Source organism: Aotus nancymaae, unplaced genomic scaffold (assembly GCF_030222135.1).
Source record: "Aotus nancymaae isolate 86718 unplaced genomic scaffold, 86718_ANA_hifiasm-v0.15.2.pri h1tg000030l, whole genome shotgun sequence".
Classification (NCBI taxonomy): domain Eukaryota; kingdom Metazoa; phylum Chordata; class Mammalia; order Primates; family Aotidae; genus Aotus; species Aotus nancymaae.
Window position 1 is genome coordinate 32,009,411 of NW_026988443.1, and position 25,491 is coordinate 32,034,901.

General features: G+C 41.4%; 1 pseudogene; it reads left to right on the plus strand.

Annotated features, from left to right (window-relative positions):
* Positions 1 to 25,491, plus strand: part of LOC105706755 (nucleolar protein 56-like) — a 129,756-nt pseudogene that overhangs the window by 91,183 nt on the left and 13,082 nt on the right.

Sequence of the window (25,491 nt, forward strand, 5' to 3'; positions counted from 1 at the left end):
AACAGAAACATCATTCCCTTCTCACCTTCTCTGAGTGAGGGAAGGCAGGGGGGAATACTCTTATCTTTTCATTCCATCGTTGTTGTAGTGATTAACCACAAAAAGTCCAATTTTCTTGCAAGATTCATTTTTTATCTTCCTGGTTTCTCCACCATTCTTCCAGACTCTGCATTTCCAAAGCCAGCCACCAGGAAAGTGACAAAAAACACATAACACACACAAAGGCAACTGCATCCCATCCATTCTCCCCAAAGTGCATGATTGGGTCACGTGTGGGGAGATTAATGTGATTCTGAGCTTGGAAATGTGCTGCTTTATGATTATTAACGAGGGTAGCTTGGAAGTGAGAGAACTTTGCAAACACAGCGGTTTAAAAAATGTATTTTCTACCTTGTTTATGAGACATAAACATATATAATTCAGTTCAAGGGTTGAGATTTTCTGTTATTGTGTGCCAGGGATTATTAATTATCACAATTGTGAATAATTTCCCAGTACAAATTATCCTCATCTTATCATCCAAATGTACTTTCCTTCCACATCACTCATGTCATGCTGAAATCTAAGGCCATAAAGTTTAAGCCATGAAATAAGTCTTCCTTCAAATGGCAGCATATGGTGTGTGTTGGTCGGGGTTTTTTAAAGCACAATGAAATTTACCACTGTCAAAGACAGGCCTCCCAGCTCTTTCTCAGTTGGTGACTCTAGTGTCTGAAGCTGATAGAAAATTATGCACTTAATAAAATTTGAGATTGCAAGGGAGAGATAAAGCCAAAGCAAGCAGTAGTCCAGCAGAGGAGAACCCATTTTCAACAGCCGGTGCCTTCACGTCTATCACACTGATTGAAGCCATCCAGAGGTAAAAACATAAGCTTGGAGCTATGCAAGACTTAAAGACGAGAGCGAAGGGATCCAACTCAAAATATAAAATGAATCTCCACAAATGTGTACTGGGCTGCTCTAAATATGTTGAAAACCTGGCATGTTGGAATATTTGTGTGAAAGGACTATGAACTCTGATTAGTGAATCTCTGCAAAGGCATAAGTGCATTTTTCTTTATTATATAAGGTGCTTTTTATTAACACCCATGAAGAACGAACAGATACATCAGAACATAAAATCAAAATACGAGTTTTTGTGCTTTTGAGAAAACCAGATTTCAGAAAATCTCAATTTTCAAAAACCAAAAAATATTCCTCTTCAGCAAAGCCAACACATAAAAAAATAGGTCCAAGTCCCATGACACAATGCAACTTTAGAAAACAGTAAGAAAATGAAGCAACACAAAAGCAAATAAAAATCATTTCAATTCCTAAAAAGGGGGAGTTAAAAGAATGCCATGCATTTATCTGTAATAAGGATTCTATTTAGATGTAATCTGTCAAATATTTTGAGGTACATGTCTGTCGTTTTTGCAAAGGAAAGTATGGAATGTTCTTTTTATTCTTCTAAGATGGAACATGCTTTTATGATCCATCTAACTTGTTTTTCTGTTCTTTATCCACAAACAGGCTTTGGTTGCTAGGGTGCATTGTCAAACTCCACCAGAGGCATGACCACAAGCTCTAGTATACAACCACCATATCTGTGGTCAGAGAGATGGAATAACTTGCTTGTGGTCACGCAGCAGGTGATTAGAATAGACAGCACTGGTCTAGAAGTTAAGAGGACTTGGGATCCAGTCTGCAGTTGATAGGCTCAAGCTCTACACCTTAAAATATAATCTCATTTTCTATATTCATACATTTTTCACCTTCAGAAACAAACTTCTCATATCACTTTCTGTTCTTTTATGTGCCTTTGAATCCATGGAATCCTGTGGCCAGTTTTCCCGTGAACTCAGGCCACTCCTGTAGTATATTTACATCTGGAACCTCTTTCTTCCCATCAACCACCAAGCCCCTTGTGTCTTTAAAGAGCCTTGCTAAATCTCTTCTCCTCCATTAAGCCCTCTGTAACGAGGTGTGAGCCAGGGCTCTGCCGTCCCATTGCAAAGATTAGCACATGGGGTGCTGAACCAACGAATACAAATGGAGAATCAGTTCATCTGGGACCTGACTGGATATGCTAGAGAGGATTCCAGCTGCTTAACATCTGCTCAATTGTGTCTTATTCTGCATATGTCCTCATTGTCATTGCCTCAGTCTTTGGGATTCATGTGGAACTCCCTAGACAGCAATTGGCAGCTGATGTGGGAGGTGGTACAAGGAGGAGAGCCTTCCATGATAAATCTCTCTACTCTATCTCAACTGGAAATGTGGGACAGCCAAGCAGATGGCCATCAACATGGTGGGCTTTGGGGTATATCAGTAAGCTTTCCCGATCCAAGATTAGACTCTCAGCAATTACCTAAGTCTTCCATCATTCGCCCTACTCCTTATGGGCCTCTGAGAGATGTGCACATTTAAATGGTATTTTGTTATCTACTGAGGATCAGACAGTCTGGGAGAAAGAGTTCTAGACTAAGAACACCTGGGTTTCAATCCCAGCGGTAACATGTGCTACACACGGACATTCTGTGAAAGCACCTACTCTCCAACTATCATTTTTTTCCTCTCTAAAATGAAATAAAAAATACTTGCCTTGTCAAATCTCACAGAGTTGAAGTAGAAATTATTACATAAAATCACGTACCGAAAAGCAATTTATAAAGTTTTTATGGAGGTAAAATACACATGCAGAGAGTGTGCCTTTAACAAGTGCACAGCTTGGTGAAATTCCCAGTGCTGAATTTATACATGTAACCAGCAATCAGACCAAAAAGCAAAACATGAGCCCAAAGCGCCCTATGTCCCCTTCCGATCCCTTTCTCCAGCAAAGGCAACCACTATCCTGATGTGACTACCAAAAACCAGTTGCACCCTCTTTCTTTAAAGGAAAGAGATCATGCAATGTGCTTTGTGTCTCCCTCTTTCACCCCCATTTCTCAATATTCAACAAAATTGTTTTGAGTAGTTTTAATCAGTTCTCATGGTTGTATAATGTTCTATTATATGAATATACTACAGTTTTAAAATCCATTCTACTGATAATGGGAATGTTAAACAGGGCTGCCAAATAATTTACATACTTTAAAGAAACATACAAAAGTAAGATATTATTATTACTATAAGGCCTAACAGACATGGAGGCTTTGAGAGAAAAATATTGAGCAATGAAATTTTAGTGGGAAAAAAAAGGATTGAGGATGAGATGTGTTTTGTGTTAAGGAAAAATATAAAATACAAGGTACGTCACAAATGTGAGATGTTGCCAAATGTTTTAAAATTCAGCCACTTATGTCAGCCAGTATCTGAGTTCCTATAATATGCCAAATGCTATGCATTATTTTATATAATTCTAATAAAAATCCTATGAGGTAGACAGTGTAGATATTCTTATCCTCTTTTTATAGAATAAAACTGGAGCCCAGAGAAATGGGCATCAACCCTCTAATGACGGTGCCAGAGCTGGACTGGAGCAAATTCATTCATTACCCTATTCATTCATTCATTCGACAAGTTTTCATTGAGCTTCAGAATAGGCTGAATACTGCGAGAGAAGTTGGAGATAAACTATGCAAGGAGACACAAGCTTTCATGTCAATCACTATGTAGTTGAAGTGACTACCATTTATCAGTAATCACCCAGATGAACGGAAAACTAGAACAATACTAGGTGCCTAAGAAGTAGAGGAACAGGGTATTCCTGGAGCGCAGTGTATGGATTTGACAGGGAGGGGAGGAGAGGCTCCTGCAGAATTGATGGTTGAGCTAAGAGCTGAAGGATGCAAGGCATTGACCAGGTGAAGAGAGAAGAAGAGGATTTAGGTGAAAGGAGAAGCACACAGAGAAAGCCCTGTCTGTAAAAGGAGCAAGGCAGGTACAAGAGGTTAAAAAGAGAAGATGGAGAGGTGATGCCTCAGAAGTCAGGGTAAGGAGATGTGCTTTTATAAGAATAGTAGAAAGTTATTTGCCGTTCTCCAGATAGCCCAGGATCATTCCCAAAATGCCATAAAGTTCAACAAGGAAACATGATCCAACATGTATTTATTGTAGATCAGCTATGTGAAGGGCATTTAAATCCACACAACTACATTTTCAAATATAAAATTCTGTGAATATGCTTAATGGATCTCAGTTACATGGGTAAACTAGAGGAACCATTGCTCACCTGGCAAAACTATCACTTTGCAAACGGAGTGGAGAGCTGGGTTCTCTGTCGGACATCTGCAAAGGTCTTCTGGAGAGGGGACGCTGGTTTACTTGTCCATATGTACATTGACTGAGGCAGATTTTTTTTTTTTCTTTTTAGGGAGGCACTGAACAATGAAGGTGAAGAGGACATTTCTCACCCAACAGCTTTGAAAGAGGTCTGCCCACGGTGGCCCTCGTGACTGCTCTCCTGCGACCACCTGCATATCACTTTGGAGACCATGATGTGAGGTTTGGGTTTTTCAACACGATTTGAGGTTTCGCTGGCTGCCAAAAGACATTAAATTTGAGAGACATCGCCTTGCACGGAGGTCCCCAGAGAAAAAAGGCAGTGCTTGGATTATACCTAGTTCATTGCCATGATGTGAAGTTTCTTCTCATTTGATAATAATGATATTTTTAAAGTCATTGCTAAGTATTATAAGAGCCCTTCTCCAAGAGCATGAAAAAACCCTTATGTTTCCTATCAAAAGGAGAACAAAAATAAGGCTCTACAATTTCTCACATTAGAGCTGGTGTCATATACTTCTCTTTTGCAGTGTTTGGCAACCTTGGTGCATTTGCCTTTTTATTAGTTACATTCTCAAGCCCAGCAAAGATTTGGCTTCTCAATATGTTTTGAATTAGATTCATGAAAGCTATAAAAAATAACTGGCCAGAATTAAGCCAATAAAACCCTAAAAGACTGAAGAACTGCTGTTGTTGTGAGGGTCAAGTACTCTTTTTATTTTTTGCCCTGTTTGAGAATTCTGGTACCTGGATTAAATATTTATTTTCATAGGATCTCAGGAATGGAGAAAATATTAGAGGTCTATCTGGTCCAATATTCCATCAGATGCTCTAATCCCTCTTACACTGCTCCAGTTGAGTGTTTTTGTATTCTCCCTGTTGATCAGACACCTCCAGTTTTTTGTGGCCCATTTTGGATATCAACTCCTTGGCTCACTGTATGATCATCGAGGCATATTTTTCTGATTTTCTCAATGACTCTCATATGCCTTTCTAAAAAACAGAGATAACTATGGCATCAGCATTTTTTTCCTCTCTAGTAGCCCTGTTTTGAAAGAAGAAAGGTACAATTAATTAAACATGGCTGACTCTGTGCTGATGGTTAGTGATCACTGCTTCCTTTTCCAGGTTTCTTTTAAATAATTTACTTACAAATATCTAAATATTAAGAGAGGCATTTGAATTTAAATTGCTATTTAAACAGAAGGTAAAAATCTTCAAGTGCCGTAGCATGGAAAGTAACATTTGAAGAATACTTGAAGACAGGGAGGAAGCAACGTTAAGGACCTCCTCAGATTTTCCTGGACAGAACAGTTAGAAAGTAAAAGATGATATTCATTTTTAAAATTTGCATATTGAAACTTTAAAAGTAGTTATATATCTAGTGGGAGAAACATTTTATAAAAGGGCTTTCAAGTCCAGTGTAAGTTACTTTATGTAATAAAAAAAAAAATCCAACCAACCAAAATATTATTCAGTCTTTATAAAAAAATCAGACAGAAATATGACAACAAATTTGTCTCAGCATTTTGTTAAAGATATTTTAAAGCTGCTTCTGTGTTATGCCCTTGAGTCGAGACAGAAAGTGTACACCTCTGAAAGCAATAAAAATCATTAATTTTTATTACTTCTAAAATAAGGCAAGGGTGAGAGAGAAAGACAGACAGGTACACAGATAAAATGCTAGACAGGCAGATATGAAAGTTTTCAACTGAAGAAGGATTCAAGTATATTTACCAGAAAATTTTTTCTCAACCCTTTGTTCTGTTGAAAATAGATTTTAAATGTTGAAGACTCATTTTTCTAACCTGATAAAGATAGATAAATCTCACCAAAATAGAACATTATCCAGAGGTTCCTTCTGATTTCTTGATGTTTTAGAGTAATAGCAGTTAGTAATTTGCAGAACGACATTAGGATAATGTGAAGATATTTGAGGGACAAACGACCCTACATTAGTAATGCCATGTGAATGAAGAACAGCAGGCAATGAAAAGCTACTTGCTGAAGGCTGTTGTGCTGCGTTGAGATGACATCGCTCATTTCCACCTTCAATCCTGCAGCCCAGGAAACCTCATCAAAAGGATGAAGCCTGCTGGGCACGGTGGCTCACACCTGTAATCCCAGCACTTTAGAAGGCTGAGGCGGGTGGATCATGAGGTCAGGAGATCAAGACCATTCTGGCCAACATGGTGAAACCCTATCTCTACTAAAATAAAAAAAATTAGCCAGGCATGGTGGCAGGTGCCTGTAGTCCCAGCTACTTGGGAAGCTGAGGCAGGAAAATTGCTTGAACCCGGGAGGTGGAGGTTACAGTGAGCCGAGATCATGCCACTGCACTCCAGCCTGGTGACAGACTGAGACTCCAACTCAAAAAATAGAAAAAACAAAAAAAAAGATGAAACCCTTTCTAGTTTGTGACCCAAGTATGATTCACTAAGGAGACAGTCACACGTATGTTCTATGCAGACAGCTGGTGTTCTGAGGTCATGTGCATGAGAAAATCGACACTACTTGAGGGTCTACTACATGCTGAGCATGGTATAGACTTCGTCTTATTTAACCTGAAAAACAACATTCTTTCTTCTGTTTTATATGGAAAAGTTGATTAATCTTCCTTGGCCTCAGTTTCCTCAAAGACCCATACATGATGATTGGAGGAGCCAGGATTGAAATTTAGCTTTACCTAGCCTAGAAATATGTTCAAGTTAATATTTGATAAGCCTTTGTCATGACACAGAGAAGTACAGTTTCTGGAAGTGAATCTGAGTTCTGTCCTCAGGACTCTGCCCAAAGCCAACTTCGTGAGGTCCTATAATTAGAAGGGCTGACAGAGGGTCTCTACTCTCACTTTCACTCAGATAGCCATTTCCTCTACCTCTGCCTGGACACACCCAGTAATGGGCACCCATCATCCACCCATAGCAAAAATCCATTCCTTATGAGAATCTGGAATCCACTCTCCTCTAACCAACTCCCACTGGACCTGTTCTGTCTTCTGGGGTCACACCCTGCACATCTGCTCTCTCGCCCAAGTGTCAGCAATGAGCTGCCTGGACCCAAAGTACTTGTGTCCCACCCTCTGGGGGTGCTCCAACTATCACATCTCAATTCCTTTCAGAGTTCCACACCATTGTGGTATGAAAACCACATCCCATGTGAAAACGCCATCACAGCCATTTTACAGATGCCAGACTTATTCCTTATTGCAGCCTACCTGTCAGATTCTGTGATACCTCTGAACAACAGAAACGGGAGGTTTTAATTTGTCAATAGCATCCTGGAACCTTAGAATGAAATATTACTAATGGAAATCAATGATTCTTTATCTTTGCTTCCTCAAATTCCCCTCTGATCTTTTCTATCCCTTGCAGACTCTTTCCCCAATTCTTCTCTCATAGACCCTTACTTACTATCTCTAGACACTGAACTTCATCTTCTAGAAGAGAAAGATGGAACAAGTGCTATCAATTCACATAGAAAAGACATAAAATCAGCCCAGGTGCCCTTCACCAGTGGACTGAATAAAGAAAATGTAGTATGTATGCATACACCATGGAATACTATGCAGCCATGAAAAGGAACAAAATCAGGTCCTTTGCATCAACATGGATGCAGCTCGAAGTCATTGTCTAAACTAATTAACACAGAAACAGAAAGCCAAATACTACATGTTCTCACTTATAAGTGGGAGTTAAACATTGGGTACACGTGGACATAAAGATGGGAACAACAGCCACCAGGGAATAAAAGAAAGGGGAGAGAGAGAAGAAGGGATGGAGGAAGACAGGGATGGAGGGAGGGAGAGGGAGAGGAAGGAAGGGAAGGCCTGAAAAATGAATTACTGAGTACTGTGTTCACTACCTGGGTGACAAAATCATTTGTACTCCAGACGTCAGCGACATGCCATACATCCATGGAACAAACCTGCACATGTACCCCTCCAAACTGAAAATAAAAGTTGAAAATTTTTTTTGATATGAGATAAGAAGCCCCACCAACCACCCCCAGGGAGATGCCACCTGCTCATTTAGAGAGTCATATCTTATATCCCACTGACTTTTTACAAGTGGGGTTTCCCCCTTTGTCAGAATCTGCCAACTTCTTGAACTTTTTTATGGCATTATATTCTCATAGTTTGCCTCCAATCACTTACTACAAAGAAGGTACTTGCATGTCCTTATTATATATGCATGTATTTATACCATAGTCAAGAAGAATTTTATAATCTTATAGTGACAAATATGGTTCATAAAAATAAAAAGGAAACTGAGAAAGCCCTGCGCTAGTGAGAAAAGCTGTGAATATTAATTTTAATACCAAGCCTAACACATTTACCATACACACTCTTTCAAATACCCAAATTAATGTTTTCAACACTCTTGAAAGTTGGAGAATGTCTTGTTTTAGAACAGAAATCAGTACTTTCCACCTCAGTACTGGAGGAGAAGACAATCTGACATGGATACAACTGAAATAAGGAAAGAAATGAGTAGGAAATAATTATAGAAGAGAATTGTACATTTGAGAGAGAAAAGTTTTGGCAAAGCTGGTCCAGAAACTGCAAAATACATGCAGGTCTTTAAACCTCAATCATTTGGCTAATAAATATGTGCTGAGCCCTGGTATGTGTGTGTGTGTGAGAGAGAGAGAGAGAGAGAGATGAGGGGAACCATGTTAAATCTTAGGAATGCAGAAATAAAGGACATGTGAAGCCCTCCAGGGACTCACAGCCCAATAGGTCACATGAGTAAGTGTTGACAATGACAGGACAGCAGGGATGAGTGCCAGGGTTGAGGTTAACTCAGGAGATATTGGGGTAATAAATATGGCACACAGTACAGGCGAGGTGGTGGTAGAAGAGAGAAATACAGAAAAATCTTCATAAGAAGGAGTTGGCCAGGCATGGTGACTCATGCCTGTAACGTACTCTGTGGGGCCAAGGTGGGTGGATTGCTTGAGCTCAGAAGTTTGAGACCAGCCTGGGTAACTGGGCAACATGGCAAAACCCCATCTCTACTAAAAATACAAAAACAACAAGGAGGAGGAGGACTTGCTCAGAGAGGCAAGAGAATCAGGAAGAGAACTTCCTTTTAGGGTAGTTTTTGCAAAGCATAGTCTACATAGAAAAATTGCAGGTAGATCAGTGGTCTTTTAAAATTTTAACAGACTTATTTTTTAAGCTCTTTCAGATTCACAGCAAAATGGAACAGGAAGTAGAGATTTCCCATATACCCTTCCACACACACAAAACCTTCCTCACTATCAACATCCCCTACCACAGTGAGACATCAGTTACAATCGATGAATCTGCATTGACACATCATCATCACCCAAAGCCCACAGTTCACATTAGGTTTCCCTCTGGCGTTGCACAGTCTGTTTGGACAAATGTGTAATAACATGTGTTCACCACTGTAATATCATACAGAATCGTTTTACTGCCCTAAAAGTCCTCTGTGTTCCACCTAGTCGTCCCTTCTCCCTAACTCCTGGCAACCACTGATATTTTTACTCTCTCCACGGTCTTTCCGGAAGAGTTGACATCATCCAGTATGCAGCCTTTCCTGGTTGGTTTATTTCACTCACTATACGTATTTAAGGTTGTCCCTTATATTTTCATGGCTCAATAGCTGATTTCCTTTTAGTGCTGAATATTATTCCATTGTCTGGATGTACCAAAGTTTATTTAACCTTTCAACTACTGAAGGACCTCTTGGTTGCTTCCAAGTTTTGCCGATTACGAATACAGCTGTTAGAAACGTTGGCTTCGTGGATGTAAACTTTCAATTCAATTATGTAAACACCAAGGAGCTCGATACTTGGAATGCATGGTAAGGCAATGTTTAGTTTTGTTAGAGTCTGCCAAACTGTTTTCCACAGTGGCCATACCATTTTCCTTTCTACCAGGGCCAGTGGCCCACTACTCATTTATTTATCCTTATTCCAAGAATAGTTACTGAGCATGGGGAATACTAGAGTGAACAAAAGAGTGGCCCTGCTTCCCTGGAGCTTGCAGTCTCATGGAGAGCTTGCTAGACATGATGGAGGAGGAAGGGACAAAGCAGGTTTCACCACTGGAGAACGCCATGCCATTCTTCATGAAGGCAGCAAGCGTTCACATTCTTTCTCCCCAGAGTCGTCTTTTGATATGAAGGATATCACATTCTTTTCTTTATTTTTTTGTTTTTTTTTACTTCTGGTGCTGTGACTCGGATACGAACTCTTTCATTTTTTTTTTTTGAGATAGAGTATTGCTTTTCTCATCCAAGCTAGAGTGCACTGGTATGATGTCGGCTCACTGCAACCTCCGCCTCCCGGTTCAAGCGATTCTCCTGCCTCAGCCTCCTGAGTAGCTGAGATTACAGGTGCCCGCCACCATGCCTGGCTAATTCTTTTGTAGTTTTAGTAGAGATGGGTTTTCACCATGTTGGTCACGCTGGTCTCAAACTCCTGACTTCAGGTGACCCACCCACCGCAGCTCCCAAAGTGCTGGGATTACAGGCGTGAGCCACCACTCCCGGCTGATCACAGTCATTTCAAACTGAAATGAACTTACGGACACCTGCTCAAACATTTTCAACCACTGAAATCCTCCTTCAGATGAAATCTTAGATTAAAAATATCTCAATGTGTAAATCAAATACGGGTGGGTATACTGGCTTCCTATGGCGACAAATTACTGACAACAACACAAATGTATTATTTGGAGGTGAGAAGTCCTAAAATCAAGGTGTCGGCAGGGCTGTGTTCCTTCTGGAGTCTCTAGAGAAAAAAATCAGTTTTCTGGTGTTTCCCAGCTTCTGGTCGCCACTTGTATTCATGGGTTCATAACCCTTTTTCCCACTTTCAAATCTTTCTCTCACTCTGCTTCCTCAATCATGTCTCCTCTCGCCCTGACTCTCTCCCTCCCTATTATAAGGAGCGATTACATCAAATGCACTTGGATAACCCAGGCTTATCTCCCCATCTCTTAGCCACATTTGCAAAGTCTTCTTTGCCAGGTGAAGTCTCATATTCAGCAGGTGCCAGGGGTTAGATGTGGATATCTGTTCACGGTCTGATCATGGTAAAGTTGATCTGGGCAGGGTGCAACTCAAGGGTAAAAAGACCCTGTATTTAGAAACCTAATGTTGCACAGACCACAACTTTAAACAATTCATCTGAGCCCTTCCTCAGATCACAGATGAAGAAAAGAAGGCTCAGAAGCAGGAAGTGATTTTACACCCATGATAACTTTATGGAAGATCCAGGCCCAGAATCAACTCCCAATCCAACGCCTTTTCTCCTAATCCCATACTTTAAAAGGTCTTTCCATGAATAAAACCAAGTGTAAGAAAAAAAAAAAGCATTATTTGGACACGATACAAATCATGGTCAAAACCGTTAAGTAGTTTTGCAAAATGAAGACACAGATGAGGTTTTCTTGGGCCCTGGAAAGCTGACATTCTGTTATGACTTGGAAAATATCTCAGTGAAGACAATCCCTGTTGCTCAACAGCTAACCACTCATGATAACGCAGAAGTCTAGGCTGTCCTAATCAGAACTCAAGACCCCTGGCAATGTCCTCAGAGACCAGAAGGCTTGTACCTGGTCCAGCCGCGTGGTAGAGATTGGCCCCAGACCACTTGTCCTCACATTCTTGGCCTAGTGAGTAACCCATCTGCTCCTATTACACCCCCCTCTTTATTTCATGTCATTTACCACTTTTTTCCTGAGTCTCATATACGAGCCACAAGTTAAAGACTTTGCAAAAGACTAGACTCTCTGACATTTGGGGGATCTGGTGTTTATTAAGTTGAGAGATTTAAACTGATTGTGATTTGTTCCTAATTTAGGGTAGTGACAGACAAATCTGAGAGGGAGAGAGAGAGAGGAAGGGAGTGTGAGAGGGAGAGAGAGGTTGCATTTGTATGATATCCAAGATCCAGGCACATTTGGGGGGAATAAACAGTTTAAAAATCCAGGCAGCCACAAGTTGGAGGGAAAGAAAAATAAATGCGCCTTTGAAATCAATTATACAAACTACATGGGGGCCACAGAGCAAAGCACAAGGGTCCCCTGTAGTGATGCCTCCTCATCTGTGGATGCACTTCTGGAGACACCTGACACACTAAAGTGGCTTCCAAGAAAAAATTAACAGGTCATTTCACTTTGCTCACCTCTGGAAAGACATGGAGTCAGGCTTGGAGACAGACAGACAGATAAACACACCCCTACCCATTGCCTTTGCCGGCCATGCTCGTAAGAATCATCTGGCCTTCTCAATGCAACTGAAATCATATTTGCTGAACACCTACTATGTGCCAGGCACTGCTAAGTACTTTAAAAGGATCGTTTAATCTTCACAACATGTGAATTGGCTACTCTGCTATAGTTGTTACATTTATTTTACAGATTGAAGCACTTATAACTCAGAAATACTAATTACCTAAGGCCCTTGCAGGTGGAATAGCCAGGACTTTTAAATACATGTCTGACCTCAGATCTAGGTTCATTCTAGCACATCATAATATTAACTCAGACTTAGGACCCTCCCCCGACTAAATGCTGGTAAAAGACATAAATTCCACCCACCAGGAGAACAGTCTGGCTTAGAAAGTAAACGATTTCATTCACTTATTCATCTTTTGGTTCAGCTCATACTCAAGGAAAACAACAAAAAATCCAAAGGCACCACACATCAGGAAGTTCCCTGTCTTCATGGAGCTTACAGCTATCGCAGGGAGGGGGAGCCCAGACCGTCAACGAATGAACAAATCAATAGGGGCACATGCTGATAAATGTTAGAAAGGACACCACCGGGCTGCCACGGCAGAGAATAGCAGCTGATGCTGTCCCCCAAGGGAGCACTCCTCTTACAAGGTAGTGGGCTTCTCATGTTTGGAAGTATTTAATCAAAGGGTAGATGACTGGCAGATCATCCTGCCACTATGGGAAGAAGCCACTACAGTTTGCGGGAAGCAGCCACTCATCAACCTCATTCCTTACAAGGTTCATTCTCACTGCAGGCAGGATGCAACATTCCTTGAACATAGAAGAGAGATTCTGAAAGAAAGGATTTGGGTGACTGATTAGTATTGCTGAAAACTGGGCCAGTGCCAGGAAAGTATCAAACCATACATTATGGTTATTGTTGAAGGAGAAATAATAAAAGAGAAAGCATTTAAATATTTTGTAGTGCAGAGGCTGGAGAAGGGGACACTAAAGTCATCCCAAGTAAGGGCGAGGAAGGCAGAAAGCTCCGGGTTCAGGCCGAGTTCAGGCTCCACTGAGATTGTTATCATGCACTCGTCACTCAGCTCTGCAGAGCCCGACCCACAGGAGAACCACGGTGTCCGATTATTCTGCTCACACGTTGGGTTCCAGCGCCCCTTCAGAGCAGACAGGGGAGGAGAAACGTCCAGGCTGGGCTGGAAACCGTATAGGCACTTAAGGAGCACTTCATCTTAAGAGGGGGACTGTTTTGCTTTTGTCAAACTGGTTAATTTGTCCCAAATGTTAAAAACCTCCCATGCTTTTGAAAGATCAGTTGTCTACAGAGTGTGTTCAAGCAGCCAGACCAGGGGAGAGCTAAACCAAACACCTCCTCAGTCTCAAACCCTGTCTATGGGTCCAACCAGCAAGTTCACACTGAGAAGAAACGAATGATTTTCACTGCAGCCTGAAGAAAAGCTGAGACGTGAGTGGTGTCCGCACAGGTGGGTCATGAAAGCCGCCGGAGAGAGTTTCATGAGCACATTGTAGGAGATGCTTCAGGAGCTGATACCCAGTCTCAGTATATTTTCATTTTCTTCCAGAGTCTGATTTACTTTAATTCATTTACATCTCTGTAGTGATGTTCTATAGAACATTGGGTGTCAACAGTTAACTGGTTCTAGGGTAAAATATGCCTGTTTCAGCTCAATTTCACTGCCCACATCTTAGTAACGCCCTCAGTTCACTTCTGACCTGAAGTTAAGAACTGTCACGTTTTGAATGATGCTTTCTGCAAAAAAGAGGAGTGTGTTTTTGAAAGCTTTAAAGTCTGACAAAGCTTCAAGATTTATTAAACCACACACATATGCAGACACACACACACACACACAGCATAGAGCAAAGAACTCTGCTACACTTTTGAGGTGTGTTTTCTCATGTAATCCTAACGACAACTCAGTAGGACAGGAACTTAGAATATCATCCCTCTCCATTTTACAGCTAAGAAAACCGAGGCTTTGGGGGTTAAACATGGTTCCCAAGTTCACATTGACAGTCAATGGTAGAGCCAAGAACTAAACCAATTCATCTTCCTCGAGAGCAGCAGTTCTCAACCAGGACCAATTCTTCCACCAGGGAACATTTGGCAATGCCTAGACACATTTTTGGTTGTCACAACTAGGAAGCAGATGTTCCCGGCATCTAGTGGGTGGAGGCCAGGACTGCTGCTAAGCAAGCTGCCATACCCAGAACAGCGCCTACCGTAACACAGAACTATCAGGTTCTAAATATCAATAGAACTGAAGCTGAGAAATCATGATTTACTACCTATGATGTTAACCATCATCACTCCTCCTAGCTTTTCCGTTTTCATCTCAATTTTTTTTTTTTTTCTTAGCACAAAAACCTATAGGATATATTTCAATTCCAGGGTACTATGTGTGTTTGTGTAAAGTCACATCAAAACCTTGCTGTCACCTGATGAGAAAAATGTGACATTACAGTATTATGATATTCTTTATTTTATCAGACAGGGTCTTACTCTCTGGCCCAGTCTGTAGGGCAGTGTCATGATTATGGCTCACTGCAGCCTCCACATTCTGAGTTACAGCAATCAATCCTCCCACCTCAGCCTCCCAAGTAGCTAGGACTACAGGCGTACACTATCATGCCTAGCTATTTTTTTTTATTTTGTGTAGAGACGGGTCTGCCAAGCTAACTTTTTTATTTTATGTAGAGACGGGTCTCACTTTGCTGTCCAGGCTGCTCTCAAACTCAAGTGATCCTTCCATCCCAGCCCCCATGCCTGGCTTCATCACATTCTAACAAGAACTTCTTTCTCCTATATATTTAGAACTGTGAGATGCCTGATTTCTCGGGGATAGCAGGTTCCTCTCTGTATTTTCTCTTATGGTCCTAACAGCAATCATGTGAAGTGAGAAGCTACCCATTTTACAGCTGAGGCTTTGATTTGCTGAAGATTAACCAGCTAGAACATCCCAGAACTGACATTAGACAAGCCCTCTGATTCCAAGCCCTACATACTTCCTTACAGCAGAAGTTCTCACGCTTCAGTAAGAATGTGCATCAACCACGGAGCCTGTTTTTTAAAGCTCTGGTCCCACCCTCAGAGTTGTTTCAGGAGATCTTGATTCTAGGAACTGACATTTTTGACGAGCTCCTCATGGAGTTTCAATGTAGTTGTCTCATGAACCACATGTTGAGGAATGACACAGTAAATAATGCTGGATACGAAATATACTTAAAAGCAAAAAAATACATACTATAAAAAAGTATTTAACAGTCAAAATGATCAATGAGAGATAAATGCATGCATGCCTACATACATAGAAAGGCTCTCTTTTTTGGGGGAGTCTCTAAAGAGTGCCAAAAAAAGTGGTGGCTTGAGCAGGAAAGAAATGCAGTTCCAACCCCAGCTTTGTCACCTTAATCTTTGTGATCTCTCTTGAGCATCCTCTGTGGCCTCTCAAGCTTCTATCCTTTCATCATTTGCTGTTCACTAATCAAGTCGCACCAAAATTGTCTGCTTTTTAGAATAGTGTCAGCATTCGATATTTATGTATGGAATGTACTTGATACGGTACGAAGAACCACTAGACCTTACTCAAAAAACACTGTCGTTGCTGTTTTCGGTTCATGTTTAAATCAAGTCCTTTCCAAACAGCTCATGAAACAGCAGTCCTAAGTGCAGCCAGGCTTCCCCTCTGGCAGAGTGAAGTGCCCCCATAATCCTGCAGTCCCATGAGATGGAACGTCCCCCCTCACGCATTCCCCCTGAGCACTGAACCAGAATAAGCAGCATCGCAAAAGCATCCGAAATATTTTTAAATTTATAAACACGCCTAAAGCAAGAGCCTGTCTTCCGGGGTTTTGGTGAGAACACCGGCAGCCTCCTTTGTCTTTGTTTCATTTTATCTAATTGGGCAACATATCCACGAATGAAGGGAAAGAGAGATGTCAAAAAGTGGGCAGATGATCGCAGTAAGAGTTCGCGTTTGTAATTAGGTGATGGTTTCTGTATGTAAGTCCTACTTGAGTCAAATGCATTCAGCCCCATCGGAGGGTGAGAGTTGCTGTCACAGACTCTGTACCGGTCAGGCAGGCACGGTGTGGAATGCAGGGATGCGCTAGGCCTGGTTCCTGCTGCAGGGCCACTCAGGTTAGTGAGACAGGAATCACACGTATCCCAGCATGTGTTCCCTGAGTCCTGGCTCTGGGCCAGGCATGCGTGGAATCTGTGGTACATAGTGGTGATGATGCAGATGTGGTCCTGAGATGCAAAAGCCTGGTGCAGTGTCAAAATCCCTTGGGGAAATGAGGACGTCCTATGGGATACCCAGTGTGTACTCCTTAAGACTGTCGAGGTCATAAAAAACAAGGAAAGACTGAGAAACTGTCACAAATCGAAGGAGACTAGAAAGGCATGATGACTCAACGCAGTATGGCATCCTGGATTGGACCCTGGAACGGAAAGGCAACATTAACAGGAAAGCTAGTTACGACTGAACTTTCGTTAACAGTACTGCACCAACACCAGTGTCTTCATTTTGACAAACGTACCACTGTGTTTCAGGTTGCAGGCACTAATAGGTACCTTCAATGTTAGCTATCTGGGGGAATCATGCAGAGTATAAGGACACCCTCTAGTATCTTTGCAACTCTTCTGTAAATCTAAAACCATTCCAAATAAAAAGTGTATTTTTAAAGTGGCCAAGGGATAGAAACAGACATTTCTCAAAAGATGACATACAAACAGCCAACAAAGGTATGAAAAGCATTCAACATCACTAACCATCAGAGAAATGCACATTAAAACCATCTCACTTCAATCAAAATGGCTAATATTAAAAAGACAAAAAACAACAGATGTTGGTGAGGAAGCAGAGGAGGAATTATCGAAAATAGGAAAGTAGGGGAAATGGCTGGTTTGGAGAATACATCTCGAATTGATTACTGGGCAAGGGGAGGAGTAAAATTTGTGACCTGGTTTGCTTCTGCAAGCTGCAACTATTCCTTCAAGAAATATTTATCAAGTGCCTCTTTTAGAAACTGGGAGACACAGCCCTTGCTCTTTCGGAGCATAAATTCATGTACGGAATCAGACACTATGCAAATAAATGAATATCTACTATCACAGTGGGCTGTTTCTAGAAAGAAAAGGAACAAATGTTGAGTTGCAGCAGAACAAGGAGATTGGTAGTCACGCAGAGAGATTTGCTGTCACAATATACTTTTTCCTTTTGATTCAGGTCATCAAACTTTGCAAAATATAGGAGAAAGAAAATCCAATTATTTTGAAGATGCTCTGTGACTTAACTAGGTAGGGTTTGGAAGATGAGCGGATCATTTTCTGATGAGCAAGAACCATGGAGAGTAGCCTGGATGGCCAACTAGACTCAGAAAGACCCAGATTAGAGTCTCAGCAACTGTGCTGTGTGACCCTGTACAAGTCACTAAACCTCTCTGAGCCATAAGGGTTTTTTCTATAGAAAAGATATCTTAATACTTCTTTGAAAGTTTGTGCTGGAGACTGGAATAATGTCAATGAAGTGTTAGCACAGGTCTTCATGTAGGTCACCACACAAATGTTCAAAAAAGGTAGAAATTTTTTTTTCCTGGTTAATGCATCTGGAAATTCAGATAGCACTGTCTACTCTCTCTCTCTCTCTCTCCTGACAATTTAGGTTGAATTTTGTGGATGGAGATGATTCACGTTAATAGTGCCATCCTAAAGAAGCTATTTCTTCTTGCTATCTCATCCCATAAAAAGCCCTGGTTCCTGTCTTTGCTGTCATCTGATTGTTCCATTCTTTCTTCGATCCTACAAGCAAGACTACAAGTTTCTACCAAATTCCTTTTTGCTAATTACTCAGAGAAGTGGCCTGCATCTAAAAATCTTTAACAGATTCAGTTAATATTGTTAACATTATGAGTAGCATTTGTATCCCTAATGGCTATTAACATTATTGTATATTCTTATTATAGTTAGTTATAGAATTAGTAGTGGTAACATCTTTCTTAGTGCTGTAAAAGTCTTAACTGGGCCCTAGGTTTGGTTTTGATAGAGAATGGGATTGGGCTGGGCATGGTGGCTCACACCTACAATCCCAGCACTTTGGGAGGCCGAGGTTGGTGAATCATTTGAGGTCAGGAGTTCAAGGTCAGCCTGGCTAACACAGCAAAATCCCGTCTCTACTAAAAATACAAACATTAGCCAGGCAAGGTGGTACACACCTATAGTCCCAGCTACTCGGGAGAGTGAGGCATAAGAATCACTTGAATCCAGAAGCAGGAGGATGCAGTGAGTCGAGATCATGCCACTGCGCTCCAGGCTGGGTGACAGAGCAAGACTGTCTCAGAAAGAGAACGGGATTGTACATGTATTAATAGATACTAGATTTTCACACAAATCATTGATAGTTGAGATAATACCATCTGCTTTGTATGAAACGCCTAAGACACTTCACCAAGATCTTGCCCTAGAGAAGGACAGAAGCTTAAACCATTTTCTTGAATGCACAACAGATGCTGAGGAAATTCTTGGCTTTGGATGCCCATCTTAGAAGGATATAAAGGGGAACTCAAACCCCAGAGATGCGAGGGTGCTAAGACTGGAAGGGCCTTGGAGAGAAATTAAATATCCTGTTTTCCGAAACAGGAGTTGCCACAGTCTCTACTCCATGCCAATATTTGATTACACTTCATCCTAGTGCTGTGCAAATTTTCTTGGAAGTTGTTATATTGTAGTAGAATAAACACAAACATGCATGGATTTTTGCGGGCTCTTGTTTATCCTTAAGAAATTTCCTTCTTAAAAACAGCTGGCTTGGGCCCCATCTCCTGCTGTTCAGAGTGGACTCCAGCACATTTTACAGATGGGAGCACTGACGCCCAGATAGTGGAGATGTTTTATTCACATAGTGAGCAAGTGTCAGGGACGACCCTGGAATCAGGTCTCCCTCCTACTTTCTCAACACAGAGAAGGTGGAAAGAAAATAAAAAGTTACACTTAAGGAAAAGAAACGGCTGGTGGCACCTGCCCTTGCATCTTCAGAAAACAGCAGTAGTACTCCAGAGGAGTGTGAGGAGGCAAGTGAAAAACCCAAAAAGAAGACAGAAAAAGCAAAAGCCCCAGGAGGTTCCTCAGGAGAGCGGAATGGAAGACCCATCTACCTCTTTCTCCAAACCCAAGAAGAAAGAAATCTTTTTTACAAGAAGGAGTTGATGAGTAGTGATCCTGAAGAGACCACTGGCAGCCCCAGTCTTCCCAAGAGGAAGAAATCATCACCCAAGGAGGAAACGCTTAATGACCCCTAAGAGGCAGGCAACAGAAGTGTCTCCAAGAAAAAGAGGAAATTCTCCAAAGAGGAGCTGGTCAGCAGTGGACCTGAAGAGGCTGCTAGCAGCAAGAGTAGCTCCAAGAAGAAGAAACAGTTCTATAAAGAAGCCCAGGAAGATGAGAATGCAAACAGACATTCTCTGGGAGGTGGGGCGTACCATAGCCCAATGTGGCATTTCCCAACCCGTGTCCTGATCCCCAATAAAAACAAACTCACCAAAAAAAAAAAAAAAGTTATGGTGGTTTTGGTTTTCTTTTGTTTTAAATAAAGTGTTATTTTTCCCCCATGGATATTTTCTTGTTTTTTTGTTTGCTTGTTTTTTGTTTTTGAGACAGAGTCTCACTCCGTCATCCAGGCTGGAGTACACTGGTGCAGCCTCAGTTCACTGCAACCTCCATCTCCCAGGTTCAAGTGATTCTCTTGCCTCAGCCTCCTGAGTAGCTGGGATTATGGGCCTACGCCACCATGCCCGGCTAATTTTTTCTTTCTTTCTTTCTTTTTTGTATTTTTAGTAAAGACAGGGTTTCACCATGTTGGTAAGGCTGGGCTCAAACTCCTAACCTCAGGTGATCCGCCTGCCTCTGCCTCCCAAAAAGTGCTGGGATTACAGATGAGAACCACCACACCCAGCTTAGTCTTGGGTTTTGGATCTGCAGTTCCAAGAAGGTAGATTCATTGTGTGAGTTTTGTTGTTCTCCAGAATGTGGCTCTCTCTCCAATCAATCTTCACCCATGAATGAGAAAGGCAGGGATGGGACAGGCCTAGCTTAATGCAAACTGAAACTACCTCCTGTTTATCTAGCCCTGATGGTTTGCTAGGCGTATTTGAAGATTCTGTCACTTGTACTATAAAAATAGTGAAATGAATTTTGGTAGTATTAATCTACATGTTTTTCTTTTAATTATTAAATATTGATAATAACTCCTGCTAGCATACTGATACATTTCCTTTATGCTTGTTTTCTGTTTTCAGAGAGAGAGTTTACCCAGGCTGAAGTGCAGTGGCACAATCACAGCTTACTGCAACCTCTGCCTCCCAGGTTCAAGAAATTCTCCTGCCTCAGTCTCTGAGGTAGCTGGGATTACAGGCATGTGCCACCACACCTGGTTAACTTTTGTATTTTTTAGTAGAAATAGTGTTTTGCCATATTGACCAGGCTAGTCTCAAACTCCTGACCTTGGGTGATCCACATGCCTCGACCTCCCAAAGTGCTGGGACTACAGGCATGAGCCACCGTGCCCTGCCCTTTATACTTTATTAAGTGCATTTGAAATCACTTCCATTGTATGCATACATTTTCTCTTAAATTTTCCATTTAACTGTTCCTAAGAACTTAGTTATGTTATTATAACTTTTCAGATACGTCATTTAGGAGAGCTATATAATTTTTAACCATCAACAAACATTTAACTATCCCCTTCATTTTTGGTAATTTGGAACATTTTCCCATGTTTTGCTAATTAACGATGTATCTATATTAGCATCTTTTTCAGTAACCCTTTAGCTAGCAGATAGATGAGCTGGCATATCAGACCCCCCATTGTGTTTGAGTATGACTATTTTATTCTTGCCAGGCTTTAGGGAATTTCACTGAAGGGAAAAATCTTTGTCAATATTATAAAACATGTGAGGTTACTTATGTTTACTTGTGAAATTGAATTTGGGTCCATGTTCTTCAACCAGTTTTATTTCTTCTTTGGCGGAATACTTTTGTATTCCTTATGCCCTTCCATTTTCTAAGGTCCTTCTTTAATCCCTCTTCTCCTATTAGGGATTTAACATTATTTCCTCCACAGAAAGTAACCCCTTTCCTTTTCCACAGCCTTGAATTCCGTGAAGATCAAAGTCACATGACAATGATTATGTACCGCTATGCCAAAGCACTTGGGCGGGAAAATTGCCTCTCCAGCTAGAGAGGAAGCACCATGCCTTGTCTAAGGGACAGGAAGAGAGATGGACAGGCCCAGTTCCCTCTGTCATCTTGCCATAATGTGGTTAGGAATCACAGCAGGAAACAGTGACAGGAGACCTTGGTCTTTCATCTGAGTACCTGCTCCCCAATCTACAATTCTGCCTCCATTGCCTCAGCTCCTCATTTTCTCTCAACCTCACAGGCCATCATGGCATCTATACCATTTCTTTACAAACTACAGGCAGGACAAAGCCAACCTTTGTACAGTACAGCGAAGGCTTTGTCAGGGCAGGATTAAGTCACTGATAAAAATCTAAGACGTACTTTTTAGATTACCCAACTTTTAAATAATGCCAGATTTCCAACATAAAGGGCAATGGCAATCCCATGGTAAACCGCAGTTAAGAAAATATCACACTTGAAACAAAGCCGGAAGCTTATAAACTGCTAACTCTAACTGCCCAGCATTTCCAAGGACCCTGGGAGTTCTCAGGTACTTAAGAAATCCATGACTGAAGCTTTCTGCCACCGTTTCTTTATGGTATCTCACCAATAAGTAAAGAGTCATCTTACTTCCAAATTATGTTAATGAGAAAAAATGAGGATTAATACGCTAAACTGCTCCTAGAATTAGATGTGGGAAGAGTAATGATTCCAGCCAGTTGTTTTTAATTAATCTCTTGTGCTCTTGGCTTATCTGGTCCCAGAAAATGAAAGCCATGAATTTTACAATACGTGTGCCAGATCATATGTGTAATTCTATGGAAAACCCCTAAGCAATAAAGAAGGAAACTTTAAAATGACTAGTAGTTCCCTGGGTCCTAGGAAAACTTGAACAACATTTTGCAAGCTGAAGAATTCCTCCTAATATAATCCACTTCACTATGAAACATCAGAGTGTACATATATATATATATTTTTTTTTGAGATGGAGTCTTGCTCTGTCACCCAGGCTAGAGTGCAGTGGCACAATTTTGGCTCACAAAACCTCCACCTTCTGGGTTCAGGCGATTCTCCTGCTTCAGCCTCCCGAGTATTTGGGATAACGGACTCCCATCACCAGGCCTGGCTAATTTTTAGATTTTTAGTAAAGACAAGGTTTTATCATTTTGGGCAGACTGGTCTTGAACTCTTGACCTCAGGTGACTGCCCGCCTTGGCCTCCCAAAGTGCTGGGATTACAGGCGTGAACCATCACACCCAGACAGAATGCATCTTCTTGTTACCTGAAATTATCCAAATTTGTAGATGATCAAAGGACATGATATGATGGGCCTCTGTCTCCTTTCAGAAGAAGTGTGTACATTAAGGAGAGTAAAACTCCACGTTTAGGAGCCAGCACTCAAAGACCAGCACATCAGAACTTATACAGAGTGTGTGCGTGTGTGCATGCATGTGTGTGTGTGTGTGTGCATGTGTGTGTGCATTTTGGAAGTGAGGGAAACTGAGGACAGGGGCTTTGACTTACTTGGTTCAACGTTAAACACAGTAGGAGAAACAATCACTATTCTACCATCTATTTCAATATTATCACAAAATTTACTCTTATGTCGTCTATGCCAGTCATTCTTTGTTTTTGCTTTTTAAGACGCAGATATATGTTTTGCCTTTATGTACAGAAAGTAGATTAGAGCAGATATGTGTGGTGTGTATGTATGCATGCACGTATGTGTGTGTATGTAGAACTTAATATTCATTAAACACTAATGCCCCCAAATCACACACTATAAACATCTCTTCATCAGAGCCTTATGCATTAGATGTAATCCTCATTTGTAAAGTGGAAATCATGATGTCAGCAATTAAAAATTAAGCAACTTTCCCAAGGAGTGGGAATGCTGGGATGTGAACTCAACTTTTCCAGGATAGCAGGATACATGAGGCCATACCCTGCATCCAAAATTAATAATGATCCTTCTGATGTGTAGACAGTTTTAAGGGTTTTATAATATGCTTTTCCATGTGTTATCTCAAACAGTATTCTCAGCAAAATTATGAACTTATAACCTTTTTTTTTTTTTTTAAGAGAGGAAGAGATTGAGGCTCAGAAAAGTGACATTTTGGTCAGGGAGGTAACTAGGAGTAACACAGAAGCAAACTTAGCAAAAAAGTAATCTGCAAGTATAAAAATCTAATCAAGTCATACTCTGCTAACACCTGTGGTTCTTAGAATAACATTTCAACTTCTAGCCAAGTGCAATGACAAGTGTCTGTAATTCTAACTATGTGGGAGGAGGCAGGAGGACAGCTTGAGCCCAGGAGTTTGAGACTAGCCAGGCAACACAGCAAGACATCATCTTAAAAGCAAACAAAACAACAACTCACATTCTTAATGTGGCAGCCGAAGCCTTGGATAACCCAGACTTCACACACTCTGTTCCATCTTCTCAGTCTCAAGACTCCATTCCAGCTCCCGGAAAACTCTTTAGCTTCTCTATATCACAACGATAGCTCTAAGCATTGGTCTTCCTACTTGCACTCTTTCTCTCTGAAACAATCCAGTTCCCACCACACCTCTTCCTATTTCCATTTGAATGGCATCCATACCCCTTGGTTCTCTCAATGTATATGTCACTCCCTTTTCTGAAATACACAACTGTGGGCTAGATGCCCCTCCTCTCTGCCACCCCCACTTAGCCCTTGCTGCTCCCCATCCCAGCACTTTGTGTGCTGTATTATGATGAACTTATCCTCTTTCAATACAAATTTGTATTCTTCAGGAAGCCAGGAGCTATGCTATCCTTCTAGCCACAGAGGGCTGGTGCACAAGGAACATGCCCCATCAATTTGACTACCCTTGGAGTTGCTATCTCTTTCTCAGGAAGATGGAAAGAAGGCCTGAAAAAGTTAAGCAGGACTTTGCGGGTGAGGTAAGGCTAGACTCTGATCCTAAGTGGTGGACTGAATTGGCACAGGAGAGGGGAGAGTAAAAGGCACTCTCAATTTGGGAAACAGCATCAGATCCTATTGGGCATGACACTTTCATGGAACAAGGAAGAACTTGGACAGGTTGAAGAGGAAGATGCACATTAGTGAGGAAGGACAGCAATAGCAAGACCTAGCATTTATTGAGCACTTACTGTGTGCCAGTCACTATTCCTAGAACTGTGCATGTATTAACATCCCATAGCAATTCAATGGGAAGTAAACATCTCAATGTCAAACAGCTACATAGAGGCAGAGCTAGGATTCAAACTCAGTTCTTCCATGTGTTAAAACCCACGATCTTTCCGGCTGGCATGGTGACTCATGCCTGTAATCTCAGCACTTTGGGAGACTGAGGTAGGCAGATCACCTAAGGTCAGGAGTTTGAAACCAGCCTGGCCAGTGGGAGGAAACCTCATTTCTACTAAAAATACAAAAAAATTAGCTGGGCATGGTGGCACATGCCTGCAATCCCAGCTGCTTGGGAGGCTGAGGCAGGAGAATTGCTTGAACCCAGGAGATAGAGGATGCAGTGAGCTGAGATCATACCACTGCACTCCAACCTGGGTGACAGAGTGAGATTCTCTCTCAAAAAACAAACAAACAAACAAAGGAAAAACCATGTTTCTTCCAAGTAAATTCCCATATAATAAACACATTGGGTCTCTCAAGCAGGTAAAGTAGAGCAGGATATTTAAAATCCCACTCCTGAGAAATCAAAGACATGCCATCAACACAAGTACAATGCTATGGAAGAATTCTGAGCAGGAATCAGAAAGCAGGATGAAATCAATGCTTTTGGGATACTTCTCTGGTACCACGATGAAGGAAAGAAATAGGTAGGAATAGAATGTCAAGCTGGGGAAAAAATAACAAGCTACTGAGGTGGTTCA